Consider the following 15,615-nt stretch of genomic DNA (forward strand, 5'->3'; position numbering starts at 1 on the left):
GATTTTGGGAATGCAATGGGTGATGGACCCGAAAACACGATCATTGCGATTTTTCCAAATAAAGTAGCAAGTGACCCAAACAAGACGGCCTCATAAAACTAGTTATATATCTATAAGTTCTATTAAAATTCTAAAATGATGATATCATAAAAATGCTATTTCTCTTTATAAAAAAATCATAAATAAAAAGAAAAATTTTAACCTAACCATGATGATGTCATTAATATTGATAAATTAAATTAACACCTTTAAATACTTTTAAAGATAACAAAAGTCCTAAATAAAATCCCCAAAAATATATGTAAACATACGTACGACTCTAGATACGCTCTTTTCCTCGATCATAATAAGCCCTAGAAAACACAAACAATCATAATTCATAATAATCCTTTAAATTAAATTTGAATTGAAAACTCAAACCCTAGAAATCCACTTCAAATTTAAATTTGAATTTGAACTGAATATATACATTCATCTTTAGTTCGATTTCACCATTTTCTTTTTCATCTTCTAATCTTTTACGTCTAATGTCTGATTCTTCATCTTACATAGATTGGAGTGAGTTTAAGAGTTTCAGTTGTATGGTATGATCATCACGTGTTTGATGAAATGCTTAAATGAAAAAGAAGGTGAAAAACCTTAAAATGCTTCATGCGAAGGGTTTATTCGCTAGAGTGAAAGTGCAAGCAACCCTGTTCATAGACAGGTCTTTTTTACCGAGTTAGTATTTTTTATTTTATTTCTTCATGATCCTTTTCTTTTTGTATATGATTTGTTTACTGAAGATGTGAAGTGATTTTGTTTCTGTGTTTTGATTGGATATACTTTTTGATGCTATTAATAAGATGCAAACTGATATATAAAGTAGATAACAAAATGAACCAAATAATGCATATGTGGCTATAGTTAGTTGTTGTAAACTACTTTTAGGTGATGGTTTAATTTGTGCTAATTTTGAACAATTTGAAATGGGTTTAGGTCTTTACAAGATGCCTTTATTTTTTTATATTTTTTATAAACTAACTACAATGGAATGAACTGTAGTACTCAAGAGCATGAAATTTGGTTATTTGATGGTATCTGCTTCTATTTCATCGAGTTGTTCGTTGTTGTCTTTTGGAGCTGCAAGGTATTAATACTGAAGTTTGTTGCTTTATTCAATCTCTTATCTACTATGCTGTTGGTGTATATGTAGAAGTGAAGTTGAACACAGTTAAGCTTATCATTCATGAGGTATGTCTATAATTTATGTTTTTTATTTCAAGTGCAATTTAGTTATATTTTTGGTCTGATTTATGTGGTGTTACAATGTTTTTGACTTCTATAAACAAAAAAATTAAAAAGCTCTTAACCTTTTGAAGTGTTACAATCTGAATATGTATGGATGTGTAACGTAAATTCGAATTTTTGTGTTGTCCATTTATGGTTATACACTTATATATCATTTCACGTGTCAAATAATCAAAGTTAACTTGGTCTTCTATTAACCTGACATAATGGGTGGGTCTATAACCAAAGCAAGTTGTTGACATGCACTCTTAATCATATATGTTTTATAATGAATGGCATCAGAGTTGTATTTTGTTTTTGGATATGTTTTTATGCAAAAATATTCTACTTTCAGTAGAAAAGAGTTTGTGGAAGGATTAGTTAACAAAATTGATATGCCTGCTAAAGATGATGTTAGCGGGTGAGACCCTATTGGAATTGCTTATTTTCTTCATATTTGTCAAGAGTACAAGGTAAATTTCAATTTGAATATTGAAGAAGATGATGTTGAATCTAAAACTGATGGCACTGCAGTTCTTATGAAGAATTATGGTTCAAGGGAATGTTATATGCTGCAAGATGGAGATTACAGCAATGGAGGTATGCATTATTAAATGAATAATTTCAGTTTTGAGTTTTGTGAGTGTAGTTTGACCATTTTTGGTCAAACTAGCAATTTAGCCATGTATAACAGCTGCAAGGTTATTATGGATGCTAATTGTAGATGGTATGCTTGCTCTAATGTTTTTGGTTGGCTTAAAATGTCGAGTTGGTGGTGCAATAAGGCTGTTGAGATTTTAAGCTTATACAGTTTGACTGTTTATGGTTAAAATGTTAATTTTGGTATGATCAGTTTATGTAATTGGATGGATTGTGATTTAATTTTTTGTTTATGGAGAGCCTGGTACTTATATAAGGTTCTTTGGTGTTCCATTTTTGGGAGTTATAAGGTTGATTATAGGAATTTTGTCAGTTAGATCGGTATTGGTCAAAATGGTCTAAAATTTGGTTTTAGTGATTTTAGGAATTTTGATATTCATAATATAATCAACTGTTAGAATTCTTATGATTTTATGATGAGATGTATGATTTTACATGAGAAGGTGAAATTAGTTTCTTATATTTTAATTAAATTATATATTTACACTTTTTATCCAAAAAAAAGTGTAAATTTGAGGGACTGTTATTGTAATTGAGGCGTAGTTAAGAGACCGGTTGATATATATATATATATATATATATATATATATATATATATATATATATATATATATATATATATATATATATATATATATATATATATATATTACATGAGAATATGAGATGATCTTTATGAAATTTAATGGGCTACATAATAAGTACGGGACTCATTTTAGTATTGTGGTTTTTGGTTATTCTAGTTGATTTAGTTTGGATACTCAAAGAAGATGTCAAATGGAGATACTCAAGGAAGATGTCAAAGAAAATTTGGCATGGTGGATAGGTATAACCATATGTTTTTTTTTTTTTTTTTTTGGAAAGCAAGTTATAAGTAATGGTTTGAGGGGGTGGTAAAGAAATTTGGTAATTTTTGCATTGCAAGTCTATTTGTTAGTAAATGACTTTAGCATTTCATTTAATACTTAAAACACATTATTAAATTGTCTCATTTAATCAAATCCGTGATTTCACGGGTCATTTCACTAGTATATATATATATATATATATATATATATATATATATATATATACATACATACATACATACATACATACATACGTACGTATAAAATGGTTTTGATTTGTTTGATTTGTCAATCAGCCTGTGATTTAAGGGTCACATAGAAGAGAGTTTTGTCTCACAAAAAATCTATACATATACAACTTTTGTTGCTATTTTTTTTACCTCACACCAGACTTATACATATGAATACATACACTAAGTTATCATCCCATGTAGTCCAAGATAATCTCATCAGTTTGAATTCAAAAGCTATACCTTTAAACCAAAAGCCAACTTTTTGAACTAATCACAATTTTCAACCACATCTTAAACTAAAAAAATTACTTTTTAGTATAGAAAGTGGTGAGAAAATACTTTTTTCCAAAAATACACTCAAGTGCACATATTTAACAAGATATCTTATGTTCACGTATCTCAATTCCCCTTAGTCCCGCCCATTATACCATTTTTTTTTCAAAATCAGCTTTCTTATTTTAAATTCCAATTATCTCTCGAATTCAAATTCGAAAATCCTACAGGTTTAATTTTTTTATTCAACTTCCATAATCTTAGTGTTTTTGGAACGATGATTTAATTCTGTTTTGCTTATATATTCATAACTTATTTATTTCATGATAATTAATTTTCTTAACTTATGTTTTTTCATTTTAGTTTTAAATAATGGTCACATCAGAGAACATCATTACTGTAGCAGATATTGACGAACATAAAGCTATTTTGGCATTAAAATTAAAGTCGTTCGACTGCTTCAAAAGCTTGGATACAGTTACGATGAAGACAAGCCCACTTTGGAGCTAATAGTGGCGGATGAATTAGTATTTGTTCATTTACTTTATATATTAGATGATGTATATCTCTTTTCATATTAGAACCTTGTATATGTTTTTTTGTTTTATAATTTTGTTTTCTCCATATTAGGGCCATAAAATTGTAATCAACATCCGTAACTCTTTTAAGTCAAAATTTGATAACCTCATCAAAGAATGGGGCCACTTTTGTATTTCTTATGATGCTGTAGTTGAAAGTCCGGTTCAATACAGGACCAAACATGTGCAACATGAGTACAAGCTCATGTTTACTAAGAAAACAACTGTTGTGCCATTCCCAGCAACCGAATGGACTGGGACTAATGGGTTTACTTTCATCCCTTTTGATGTTTTGATAACCAGAGGCCTTGAAGTTGGAGTTTCTGCAGGTTAAAATGTTTATTTTCTCAATTTTTTATTTTTTTAAGCATGAATATTGATATTGTTTATATTATGACTTACAACAGTTTTAACTAAAACTCAAATCTCTTTTTTTGTGGTCCTCTTATTTTTGTGGTCCTTTAGATGTTATTGAACGTGTATCCGGTTATTCAGAAGTACAGATGTATGAGAGCAGTGGTGAACTTAAGTCCAAGTACATCAATCTTCAGCTCAATGATTTAGAGTAATATCTAACACCGTTTTAGTTAAAACCATTCTTAGAATTAATTGTCATCACATGTTCTTAAAATCATAAGACACTTATACAACGTGTTTGAGTCAATTTTAAATAGTGGCTTGCAAGTGGATGCAACTCCGTGGGGTCAATTTTGTATGAATTTCGACAACCATATGAAAGTTGTCGCTGACGATGCTTCTGTAATCTTATTGATTCAGTTTGGAGTCACCAAACTGCACAACAGTTTGTACTTTTAAATGCTGCACACTTTGCAATGACAATCAATAAAAGTCAAGGACAATCACTATCGTGTGTCGGTTTATTTCTTCCAAAACTGGTCTTTAGTTATGAACAACTATACATTGCACTTTCTCGGGTTTTAATCGGCAAGGAATAAAGATATTAATCTTAGAAAAGGATAACAAACTATCCAACACAACAAAAAAATGTTGTATACAAAGAAGTCTTGCAACACTTATAGACTTTATTGAAGAAATGTTTTAAATAATTTTCATTTTTATGATATCTGTAACATCCCGCATTTTTCCGTTAAAATTATTTTAACGCCCGTCTTTTTATTTTATTAATATCTTTCGTATCTAGATTCGTATCCTCTGTTAGCTAATGTTCTTAATATTTCCGTTATTGAATTTTAACATCTCCCGTTTACTCTCGCGTATTTAAGTTAATTCGTTCGGTTAATTCACGCACCCGCTTTGAAACTTGAGGGACTAAACTTGCCAAGAGACCAAACTCTTGACTAGGTCAACTAGTCAACCATGAACTCTCATCCATTCATTCACCTCCTCCTCTCTGTCAATACTTCAACTTTTTCTCTTAAACACCAATTCAAAGATTCATCATCCATTTCCAATCTAGCAATCAAACATCAAAACAAATTACATATTTAGAATCCTTGCATCTTCTTCTTCAATTCTATACCGATTTCATCAAGTTTGGGTAACTTTCTAAAATCACTAGATTCTTTGTTCTTGATGTTTTTAACTTATAAAAGTGTTAATTAGTGTCTATGGCTCAATTCTAACATGAATATATGATTTGTATGCTTGTTCTTGTCATTTTGATGTAACTAGCTTAAACTTGAAATGGGTGTGTTTGATCTTGAGTTTTGGTTGATCATATGTTGTTAGATGTTAAAAGTGCATGTATTAAATGTGTTACTAGCATCACTAGCTTCAATTTGGTATGTAAGTTGACTTGGAAAAGCCTCATTAACATGATTAAGGATTTTATGATTGTTAGTTAGGGTTTGGTGGCATTAAATGTGATCTTTGTTGCATTAAAAGCCTTGCAATGTTGTTTGTAAGTGTTTAGTAGTATTGTATGCGTAATTACCTATGAAACGACATACTATATGTGTGTTTAAGTTCCCGAATCATCTTATGCATTTTGTGAACTTGAAACCTTGATGATGAACCTTTAATGATCACTTGACGAGAAATCGGTTATTGTAAATGACATTTTTGTGTGATGAAAAGTGTTTAGTTGTATTCCTTGTTAAATTAGCTTTCCAACGATATAAGATACGTGTTTTGAATGTTTACGGTTCATTAGTTATGGTTGTTTGAAGTTGGATTCGTGCATTAAGTGTTTAAACTGCCCAGATTGCTGAACAGATACATGGAGCGGCGCTCCAATACCTCGAGCGGCGCTCCAAACCCGGCTGTCCAAAATTTCACTTTTTTGTTTAATTCTAACTATGCTACGCACCTCCGATTAACATGAAACTTGGCCAACATGCTTATATATGATTAAAAACCTCAGAAAAATTGTTCGGGACCCGACCCGAACGTGTTGACTTTTTCATTGACTTTGACTTGACCAAAGTTGACTTTTATTCAAACTTAACCAAACGCTTATGCAATCATTCTAACATGCTTTTATACTTATATCTTGCATGAAACTTGACAATTTGATTCACATGCTATATAATCGAGTCGTAACGAGCCATAGGACTAATTGAACAACTTTGACCAATCGTGTTTACCGTTATTGATACAACCTACTTGTTTAGGTCAAGACTAGCAATTGTCCTTGCACACGTTTACTTGTGAAGTACTTTATTACTCGTGCACTCAAGGTGAGATCGTAGTCCCACTTTTACTCTTTTAAACTTACATTTGGGATGAGAAAACATAAACGTTTCATTTTACAAAGTGAACACAAGTACGAAAATAAACATTCTACATACGAGTTAGAACAAAATCCTCAATTCGAATATCATTAGTTACACTTACCGGGTGTAAGCGAGAACTTATGTTGTATGGCCATACGGGTTTGATAAACCCTCATTCGGACGGTTCGCTACCGTTATTTGATGAAATATAATGTTCTAACACTATTGTGATGGGGTTCTATGGATGGAAAGTTAAGCGTTGATAATTGGGTGCTCGTGATAAATTTTTTTAGAATGGTTTACTATTATTTCAATGTTATAAATCTTGTGGTTCATTTGTACTTACTTACTTAATTTGTAACATCCCATTTTTCCCATACATATTTAAAGGTACAAACTTAATTATTAGCACAATTATAACTTGTTCGTTTATGTGATTAAATGAGCCAAAGTGTTAGTTTATGAGTTAGTGCATGTATGTGTGTGTATATATATATATGTATGTATATATATATATATATATATATATATATATATATATATATATATATATTTGAGAATGCGTGCGTGAGCGTGTATATGTATGTGTCGCGATGGAGTTGAGTCGTGCGAGACTTAAGGTTGAAGCTTAGGCATGCATAGGAAGATCGAATGAGGTGTGCTAGTTGTTTGAACCATCGTTTTGTGTTAAATTGTCGAAGTGACCAGGCCTAGGCAAACGCCGCGCCACGACGGGCGGGACCGCGCCGCGACAAAAAAGCAAACCTGGATCATAAAGTGGGTTAAGAAGGGTCGAATTTCCCTTTATGTGTCGCGCCGCGACGAATTGAGCCGCGTCGCGGCAGTCCTGCTGGACAGAATCCGGACTTAGCTCTTTTTAAGGGATTTTAAGGGGCAAAATGGTAAATTGTCATGTGGATCTGATGGGAGCATTAAATCTCCACCACATATCCATTTAATTCATTTTCCTTTTATCTTTTCTTTCCATTTTCTCTCCTAAAACACAAAACCCACTTAGTTTAATCTTGAGATTTGAAGGTGAAGATTTGTGAATCAAACCTAGGAGCAAGAATTAAAGTTGTTCTCCTTGTTGTTAGCTACAAGAGGATAGTCTTGGTAAGTTGTAACTTTATGTTTTAAGTTTTAATTGGTTAATGGCTAGGGTTTTGGTTACTAGAGATTTGTATGACCCATTTGAGGGTAAAATGGGTGAATTTGGGTTGTGTTGTTGTAATGAAACCCTAATAGCCACAATCTAGGGTTTTGGCATTATGATTTGAGGTTGTAAGTGTCAAATGGTGTTGTTAGACACTAATGCACTTTAAGATTTATGAAAGAAGTGTTAATGGGTAAGTTTGACTTGATTGTGAGTCTAAGTAATATAAAATGGGTCAAAATGTACTAGTTGACCTAATTAGATAAAATGGGTATGGATTACCCTAAGTTTTGTGTTAATTGAAGTTAGTAGACTTTAATTCACTAGCCTTAGTGATTAAAGTCGAGTCTTGGCCATTTATGGGCGGTTGTGTGTAGTTGAGTCATTTAATGCAAATTGGGTCATTAAATGCTCAAGTGGGAGTATTGTGGTTAATCCCACTAGTTGTGAAATTGAATGTGCACTTAATGATTTAGGTACATTGCGTTGAAGCTCGGAAGTGCTAAATCATCATCCTTGTGACAAGGTGAGTGGAGTAATTATACGTATGTGTATATAGCGTATTTATTTGTGAATGTTATGGTATGAACCACCGAGCCGGTAGTGCCATAACATGTGTGGGTTGGGATGTGAACCACGAGCCGGTAGCATCGAGTGCGAACCACGAGCCGGTAGCACTATAAACTAAGATGTGAACCACGAGCCGGTAGCATCGAGTGTGAACCACGAGCCGGTAGCACTATAAACGAGTATGACTCAAAAGCGTATGGTGTGAACCACGAGCCGGTAGCACCATAGCGATATTGGTTAACCATATTGAGATTGTCGTTTTGTTTAGCATATTATATATATATACTGAGTTGAGTATATGCTAATGAAGTGGTGTGATAATGTAAGACTTGTTAGTGTTACGGGTATGTTGACATGCTAATTGAGTTACAAGTTCGTATGAGGTATTTGGTGTTGTGATTGCAAATGGATAGGTTATATATATGCATGTATAATTGTTGTACTCACTAATCATTGCTTACCCTCTCGTTGTTTATCATTTTATAGGTTCCGGCTTGGACAAGGGTAAGGGCATACGGTTGGATTAGTTGTCTCCCGTTTATGTTGACAGGGGTGCTTTTGGCATAGCTTTTGAAGTTTGGCCTAACGTGTTGGGTAGTTTAGCCCCAAACCGTGCTCGAGTGTCGTTTGGATTATAAACTATCATTGTAGTGGGTCAAACTTGTATAAAACTTAATTAATGGCCTTAGTGCCTTTTGTAAACATTTAAATTGATGTACGTTTAAATGGAACTTGTGGAATGGTTTACATATTTAATTGGCGCGTAAATGTGTATTATAAAAAAAAAAAATTATCGTATGGAATACGGGTTGGGTTGTTTCAAGTGGTATCAGAGCATGATCTAAGGGATTTAGGCGACTTGAGATAGGTGCCTAGAATTAGACTTTATTGTGTGAGCGCTTTATGCGGGACTTGTAGGACTTTGGGTCTAATCGGAAATTGTTAGTGCTTTGGTTTATGTGAACTAACCTTGTGCTGATTGTTTTGTGTTGTGGTTAGTAATCATCAAGCAAGACGGACATTGTGCTAGCAAGTTAATGCGACGTGCTCGCGTAACAACGATTAGCTACCGTTGTTACGTGTGCAAATCGTGTCAAACGAGTAATGTACGACGATTGTTGAGCAAGATGGAGTAGTGTGGTGCGCATGTATATACTTACGTGTTATGCCTTTCGTTCATGGTTTAACCTTTTCCGTTTTATAGAACGAAGACGAGAAACGGACACGATAATGATATCGGTGGTACAAGCGAGGACCCCGATTTCACGGCCAAAGTTGAGGCCATCTTGAAGAACTACAAGGAGGACTTCCTTATTAGCGTGAGAAAGGTTTTCAAGGAATCGGTTGACGAGCACATAACCGATTTAATTAATGAACGAATGAAGGCCACCGTCGATGAGGCTCTTGACGCTAGAAACATTTATCCTCGTGGTGAAGGAGGTGAAGGAAGGCGGGACTTCCACTACAAAAATTTCAAGGATACTAAACCTCCGATGTTTAATGAGGTGAGAAATCCATTGAAAAGCACTTATTGGATTTCCGATATCGAGGGGGCGTTCCGTACCGCGGAGTGTCCTCCCGAGAAGAAGACGAGGTATGGGTCTAGCATGTTACGTGAAGAAGGCAAGTTGTGGTGGGACGATAAAATAAATTTATATGGTGAAGAGCAATGCATGAGCTTGACATGGGAGGAGTTTAAGAAGGAATTCTTCCAAGAATACCGAACTTCTTCCGACCTTGATAGAATCCAGGACGAGTTGCATCATTTGCAACAAGGTTCAATGGACTTGGTTACTCTCAAGTCTACCTTTTTGGCAAAGACTCGTTTTTGCCCGGAATATGTTGGTGACGATCACAAGCTAATGAAAGATTTCTACTTTACCTTGAACGATGAGTTAAAGGGTAAGATTAGTCGGGGTATGGCTAAGTCTTTTGGGGAGTTATTTGAATTGGCTCGGGGTTTTGAGCCGGAGGTTCCAAGGAAGAGTGATTTCACTTTTTCAAAGAGAAAGTTTGAAGGTTCGAATCATTCGAATTTTTCAAATAAAAAGAACAAAAAAGGCTCCGAGAGCGTTAATAGTGTGAAGAAGGGTACTTCCGGGGGTTTCGGACCCACGTGTTATAATTGTAACCAAAGAGGGCACATGGCCCGTGATTGCACCAAGACGTCGACCAAAGTCACTTGCTTTAATTGTGGTAAAGAGGGGCACAAGCGGCCGGAATGCCCCGATTTGAATAATGATCATGCTAAGAAGTTAGAGAAGGCGGCGAGCACGGCTAGGGGTCGCAACTACTTGATGACCAATGACGAAGCCAAACAATCCAACGAAGTTGTCTCAGGTACTTTTAAGGTTAACTCTAATCCGGCAAGGATCTTATTTGATAGCGGTGCAAATTTGTCGTTTGTATCTCCAAAATTTGTGCCTAAACTTTATAGACCGTTAGCTAAGTTAAGTCGTCCGGTAGAAGTCGAAATAGCGGACGACAAGACGGTGCTAGTGGTTGATGTGTGTAAAAATTGTGATGTTGTGTTTGGTACCGAGAACTTTAAAATTGATCTTATCCCGATGACTTTGGGCGACTTTGATATCGTTGTTGGTATGGATTGGCTCGATCGAAATAGAGCCGATATTGCATGCCATGAGAAATTTATCCGTGTGAAGACCCCAAGTGGGGGAGAGTTAATTATCCACGGTGATAAACGAAGAAGACTTGTGCCGATATGCACTTTTGCACGGGCACGTCGTTTCCTTGTTAGTGGTGGTGTAGTGACCCGAACTTTTCCATATTTATATATATATTAAATGAAATTGTTATTTACATTATTAAGTGTTTCCAACATGTTAAGCAATCAAACTTGTTAAGACTTGATTAATTGAAATAGGTTTCATATAGACAATTGACCACCCAAGTTGACCGGTGATTCACGAACGTTAAAACTTGTAAAAACTATACGATGACATATATATGGTTATATATATATAGTTAACATGATTTTATTATAAGTATGTATCTCATTAGGTATTTTAACAACGAGTTATATACATAAAAATGAGACTATTAATTTAATAAACTCGAAAACGATATATATATATATATATATATATATAACGATTATCGTTATAACAACGTCTTACTAGGTACATATGAATCATATTAAGATATTGATACACTTGGTTAATTATGTTAAATGATAAGTAAATATATTATTAAGTGTATTAACAATGAAATACATATGTAAAAATAAGACTACTAACTTAATGATTTCGAAACGAGACATATATGTAACGATTATCGTTGTAACGACATTTAACTGTATATATATCATATTAAGATATATTATATATCATAATATAATGATAATATAACAATTTAACATCTTATTTGTTATAATTAATAATGGGTTAACAACATTCAACAAGATCGTTAACCTAAAGGTTTCAAAACAACATTTACATGTAACGACTAACGATGACTTAACGACTCAGTTAAAATGTATATACATGTAGTGTTTTAATATGTATTCATACACTTTTTAAAGACTTCAAAACACTTATCAAAATACTTCTACTTAACAAAAATGCTTACAATTACATCCTCGTTCAGTTTCATCAACAATTCTACTCTTATGCACCCGTATTCGTACTCGTACAATACACAGCTTTTAGATGTATGTACTATTGGTATATACACTCCAGTGATCAGCTCTTAGCAGCCCATGTGAGTCACCTAACACATGTGGGAACCATCATTTGGCAACTAGCATGAAATATCTCATAAAATTACAAAAATATGAGTAATCATTCATGACTTATTTACATGAAAACAAAATTACATATCCTTTATATCTAATCCATACACCAACGACCAAAAACACCTACAAACACTTTCATTCTTCAATTTTCTTCATCTAATTGATCTCTCTCAAGTTCTATCTTCAAGTTCTAAGTGTTCTTCATAAATTCCAAAAGTTCTAGTTTCATAAAATCAAGAATACTTCCAAGATTGCAAGTTTACTTCCAAGTTTTCTAAATCCATTCCAAGTAATCATCCAAGATCAAGAAACCTTTGTTACTTACAGTAGGTTATCTTTCTAATACAAGGTAATAATCATATTCAAACTTTAATTCAATTTCTATAACTATAACAATCTTATTTCGAGTGAAAATCTTACTTGAAATTGTTTTCGTGTCATGATTCTGCTTCAAAAACTTTCAAGCCATCCAAGGATCCTTTGAAGCTAGATCTATTTTTCTCATTTCCAGTAGGTTTATCCAAGGAACTTGAGGTATTAATGATGTTCAAAACATCATTCGATTCATACATATAAAGCTATCTTATTCGAAGGTTTAAACTTGTAATCACTAGAACATAGTTTAGTTAATTCTAAACTTGTTCGCAAATAAAAGTTAATCCTTCTAACTTGACTTTTAAAATCAACTAAACACATGTTCTATATCTATATTATATGCTAACTTAATGATTTAAAACCTGGAAACACGAAAAACACCGTAAAACCGGATTTACGCCGTCGTAGTAACACCGCGGGCTGTTTTGGGTTAGTTAATTAAAAACTATGATAAACTTTGATTTAAAAGTTGTTATTCTGGGAAAATGATTTTTATTATGAACATGAAACTATATCCAAAAATTATGGTTAAACTCAAAGTGGAAGTATGTTTTCTAAAATGGTCATCTAGACGTCGTTCTTTCGACTTAAATGACTACCTTTACAAAAATGACTTGTAACTTATTTTCAGAATATAAACCTATACTTTTTCTATTTAGATTCATAAAATAGAGTTCAATATAAAACCATAGCAATTTTATTCACTCAAAACGGATTTAAAATGAAGAAGTTATGGGTAAAACAAGATTGGATAATTTTTCTCATTTTAGCTACGTGAAAATTGGTAACAAATCTATTCCAACCATAACTTAATCAACTTGTATTGTATATTATGTAATCTTGAGATACCATAGACACGTATACAATGTTTCGACCTATCATGTCGACACATCTATATATATTTCGGAACAACCATAGACACTCTATATGTGAATGTTGGAGTTAGCTATACAGGGTTGAGGTTGATTCCAAAATATATATAGTTTGAGTTATGATCAATACTGAGATACGTATACACTGGGTCGTGGATGGATTCAAGATAATATTTATCGATTTATTTCTGTACATCTAACTGTGGACAACTAGTTGTAGGTTACTAACGAGGACAGCTGACTTAATAAACTTAAAACATCAAAATATATTAAAATTGTTGTAAATATATTTTGAACATACGTTGATATATATGTATATATTGTTATAGGTTCGTGAATCAACCAGTGGCCAAGTCTTACTTCCCGACGAAGTAAAAATCTGTGAAAGTGAGTTATAGTCCCACTTTTAAAATCTAATATTTTTGGGATGAGAATACATGCAGGTTTTATAAATGATTTACAAAATAGACACAAGTACGTGAAACTACATTCTATGGTTGAATTATTGAAATCGAATATGCCCTTTTTATTAAGTCTGGTAATCTAAGAATTAGGGAACTGATAATGCTAAAAACAAACATATATTTCATAGCATTATTCCTCAAGAAAGACAAGCTTTTAGTTGCAATTGTTCTATTTACAAGTGATATTCGTTTAAATAATAAAAGGTGAAGACAAAAGACAGATTCGACGAATTGAAGACGCAAACGACCAAAAAGCTCAAAAGTACAAAATACAATCAAAGAGGTTCCAATTATTGATAAGAAACGTCTCGAAATTACAAGAGTACAAGATTCAAAACGCAAAGTACAAGATATTAAATTGTACGCAAGGACGTTCGAAAATCCGGAACCGGGACCAGAGTCAACTCTCAACGCTCGACGCAACGGACTAAAAATTACAAGTCAACTATGCACATAAATATAATATAATATTTAAATAATTCTTATAATTATTTAATATATTATATTTATTTATAAAACCGTCGGTAAACAAAGAGCCAAACTTGTGTGAGCTGTATTTACAAACTCCGCGACTCGCGGAGTTTGAAGGCCAAAAGGGCCGCGAGTCGCGGAGGCCCAAATTCTGAAAGTCCCTATAAAGCCAACCGAATTCTGATCATTTTTCACACTCTTAATCTATCTCTCTTTCAATATATACGTAAAAATATATATATAATTTATATTTTAATTTTAATTTTAATTTTAAATCCTAATAATAAGGGTATGTTAGCGAATGTTGTAAGGGTGTAAGTCGAAATTCTGTCCGTGTAACGCTACGCTATTTTTAATCATTGTAAGTTATGTTCAACCTTTTTAATTTAATGTCTCGTAGCTAAGTTATTATTATGCTTATTTAATCCGAAGTAATCATGATGTTGGGCTAATTACTAAAATTGGGTAATTGGGCTTTGTACCATAATTGGGGTTTGGACAAAAGAACGACACTTGTGGAAATTAGACTATGGGCTATTAATGGGCTTTATATTTGTTTAACTAAATGATAGTTTGTTAATGTTAATATAAAGATTTACAATTGGGCGTCCCTATAAATAACCATTTACACTCGATCGGACACGATGGGCGGGGTATTTATATGTACGAATAATCGTTCATTTAACCGGACACGGGAATGGATTAATAGCCACTAGAATAATTAAAACAGGGGTGAAATTATGTACAAGGACACTTGGTATAATTGATAACAAAATATTAAAACCTTGGGTTACACTCAGTCGACATCCTGGTGTAATTATTAAACAAAGTATTAAAATCTTGTTACAGTTTAAGTCCCCAATTAGTTGGAATATTTAACTTCGGGTATAAGAATAATTTGACGAGGACACTCGCACTTTATATTTATGACTGATGGACTGTTATGGACAAAAACCAGACGGACATATTAAATAATCCAGGACAAAGGACAATTAACCCATGGGCATAAAACTAAAATCAACACGTCAAACATCATGATTACGGAAGTTTAAATAAGCATAATTCTTTTATTTCATATTTAATTTCCTTTATTTTATATTTAATTGCACTTCTAATTATCGCACTTTTATTTATTGTTATTTAATCGCACTTTTAATTATCGTACTTTTTAATTATCGCAATTTTATTTTATCGCACTTTTATTTATTGCAATTTCATTATCGTTATTTATTTTACGCTTTAAATTAAGTCTTTTATTTACTTAATATTTTACATTAGGTTTTAACTGCGACTAAAGTTTTAAAATCGACAAACCGGTCATTAAACGGTAAAAACCCCCCTTTATAATAATAATATTACTTATATATATATTTGTATTTCTATAAAAGTAAACTAA

At 32.9% G+C, this 15,615-nt stretch overlaps 1 long non-coding RNA gene across 1 annotated transcript; it reads left to right on the forward strand.

The window, feature by feature from the left end:
* Nucleotides 1-1,287: 1,287 nt before the first annotated feature.
* On the forward strand, nucleotides 1,288-3,767 carry LOC139873617 (uncharacterized). Its single transcript, XR_011767389.1, has 3 exons — nucleotides 1,288-1,869; nucleotides 2,673-2,755; nucleotides 3,647-3,767. It is a non-coding gene; the product is annotated as an uncharacterized lncRNA (long non-coding RNA).
* The last annotated feature ends 11,848 nt before the right edge of the window (nucleotides 3,768-15,615 follow it).

The sequence above is a fragment of the Rutidosis leptorrhynchoides genome, chromosome 10, assembly GCF_046630445.1.
Source record: "Rutidosis leptorrhynchoides isolate AG116_Rl617_1_P2 chromosome 10, CSIRO_AGI_Rlap_v1, whole genome shotgun sequence".
NCBI lineage: Eukaryota > Viridiplantae > Streptophyta > Magnoliopsida > Asterales > Asteraceae > Rutidosis > Rutidosis leptorrhynchoides.